This window comes from Babylonia areolata, chromosome 5 (assembly GCF_041734735.1).
Source record: "Babylonia areolata isolate BAREFJ2019XMU chromosome 5, ASM4173473v1, whole genome shotgun sequence".
Classification (NCBI taxonomy): Eukaryota; Metazoa; Mollusca; class Gastropoda; order Neogastropoda; family Buccinidae; genus Babylonia; species Babylonia areolata.
This window is the reverse complement of record NC_134880.1, coordinates 12,144,737-12,147,236: the sequence shown is the minus strand read 5'-3', so window position 1 is coordinate 12,147,236 and position 2,500 is coordinate 12,144,737. Positions and strand designations below refer to the sequence as shown.

General features: G+C 52.2%; 1 protein-coding gene across 2 annotated transcripts in view; it reads right to left on the bottom strand.

Moving 5' to 3' along the window:
• LOC143281933 (nuclear receptor subfamily 2 group F member 1-B-like) overlaps nt 1–2,500 on the bottom strand; it is a 93,254-nt gene that overhangs the window by 42,200 nt on the left and 48,554 nt on the right. The window lies entirely within an intron of this gene.

Sequence of the window (2,500 nt, the reverse complement as noted above, 5' to 3'; positions counted from 1 at the left end):
ACAGCAAAAAAAAAACCCAACCGTTGGTAAAACAGGTGCAGGAATTTTCAGGATGCTGTCGAATCGTATCCACCTCCATGACGGTAGCTCCTGTTTTTGGGGGGTTGGGTTTTGTTGTTGTTGTTGTTTTTCTGTCGCCGGCGACAATAATAACATACACACAGCAACAAACCACGGCCTCTCGGTTCTCGATACATACCACCCGACTCCTATAGGATAGGAGGGACGGTGCCCAGCCCTAGGCAGAGACGCCTGGCATCTCGGTCGGTCTTTCTCTAGCGTTTGAAGTGATGCCCTGATGACGTCTTCGCTTTCAAAGGGAAGTCACCCTAATGCTCTCTCTCTCTCTCTCTCTAGCGCCTAAAGGCCGAGAAGCGTGTTGTAGCAGAGGTCGCCAATTGTTCTGTGTCAGGTTATAGGTCTTTGAAACCCAACCTAGAGAACTGATGGAGAATTGACGGGCGTGTGTGTGTGTGTGTGTGTGTGTGTGTGTGTGTGTGTGTGTGTGTGTCCATGTGTGTGTGTGTGTGTTCGCGTCCGAGTGTTTTTTTGTTGCCTTTTTTTTTTTCCCCCTCTTTCTTTTATCAAAGTGCTGCATTTTTTCCCCTTTTTTCCCCCCATACCTGTCTTTTTATTCGATGGAAGTTGAGAGAGAAAGAGAGAGAGATTGGGGGGTGGGGGGGGGGGGGGGGGGGGTTAAGACTGAGAGGGTCAGAAAGAGGAAGAGAGGGAGAGAAAGAGGGTGGTGCGCGGAGGGGTGGGGGGTGGGGAAGGCAGGCAAGAGAGAGAGAGGGAGAGAGAGACAGAGAGAGGGAGGGAGGGAGACAGAGACAGAGAGAGAAAAGGAGAGTGAGGGGGTGTATGAGAAGAGGGGCAGGAGGGAGGAGGGGGCGGGGGGGTGGACTAAAGGATTCACGTCATTAAATAAGTGAACTGAAAAAACAAAACCCCAAACCAAACCTTTTATCTTCTTCCCACACCCCCTCCCCCTCTCCCGATTCTATGATTTCCTTAAAGGACTGGAGTTGTTACCAAGGTTCAATACAGCATTTTTGTTTTTGTCATCGTTTTCATCACTGACCAACCTTCTTCACAGACCGACCGACAGACAGACGTACACACACACACACACACACGTGTACACCTTCCACAATGTTCTTATCACACACTATATGGCTTATATGACCTCAATGACGTTAAACATGTATCTTCGTATTACTCACGCATCTAACCTCTCTCTGTCCACCTCTCTGTCTCTCTTTCTGTACCCACAGCTCTGTCTGTCTCTCTCTACCCCCCCCCCCCCCCGGTCTCTCTCTCTCTACAATCCGTTTTTGTATCTCTTGCCTCTCTCTCTCTCCAAATCTCTCTCTCTCTAACCTTTCTCTTTCTACTATCCCCACATCATGTTTCTGTCCTATCTCTCTCTCTCTCTCTCTCTCTCTCTCTCTCTAGCCCTCTCCACCCTCTGTGTGTGTGTGTGTGTGTGTGTGTGTGTGCGCGCGCGCGTGTGTGTGTGTGTGTTTGTGTGTGTGTGTGTGTGTGTGTGCGTGTGTTTCCTTACACAGTCAGTCTTTCACAAAGCTCAGTGTGGTGGTGGTGGTGGTGGTGTAGTGGTGGTAAGACTATCATAGACCAGGAACAAGCACCCCACCCCATCCCACTCCACTCCACCCATCTCCCCCCCCCACCCCCACATCCCCCCCGTTCCCCCTTCCTTAGTAACGTGAGTGCAGTTGCCCTCACCCCCTCCCCCCCTCCGCCCTTCCCTTCCCCCCAACACACACACACACACACACACACCCCACCCCGCCATCCCTGGCAGACGCCTGCTATCACACCACGACATGGTTGTATCACAAAGTGGCAGGGGGCCAAAGGCGCACAGAGAGAGAGAGAGAGAGAGAGAGAGAGAGAGAGAATACGACCTTAGGTTTTAGGGCAACCAAACCATCCACTAACCCACTACCACCACCACCCCGTGCATCCATTCCTCTCCGCCAACACACACACACACACACACACACACACACACACACTTCACCCACCACCAGACTGCGCAACACTGCACGCACCACTGCTAGGGGAAGGTGGGAAGGTGTGGGGTTGGGGGGTGGGGGGGTGGGGGTCTGGGGCACAAGGGTGCACTGACATGGTCGCGCCACCGTTACGTTCTCTCTCTCTCTCTCTCTCTCTGTCTGTCTGTCTGCTCCCCCTCTCTCTCTCTCTCTGTCTGTCTTGTCTCTGTTTCTCTCTCTCTCTCTCTCTCTCTCTTGTCTCTATTTCTCTCTGTCTGTCTGTCTCTGTCCCTCCCCCCTCTCTCTGTCTGTCTGCCCCCCCCCCTCTCTCTCTCTCTGTCTTGTCACTGTTTCTCTGTGTCTGTCTGTCTGTCTGTCTATCTATCTGTCTGTCTCTCTCTCTGTGTCTGTCTGTCTGTCTTGTCTCTGTCTGTCTGTCTTGTCTCTGTCCTACTGTCTGTCTCTGTGTAGTCTCTGTTTCT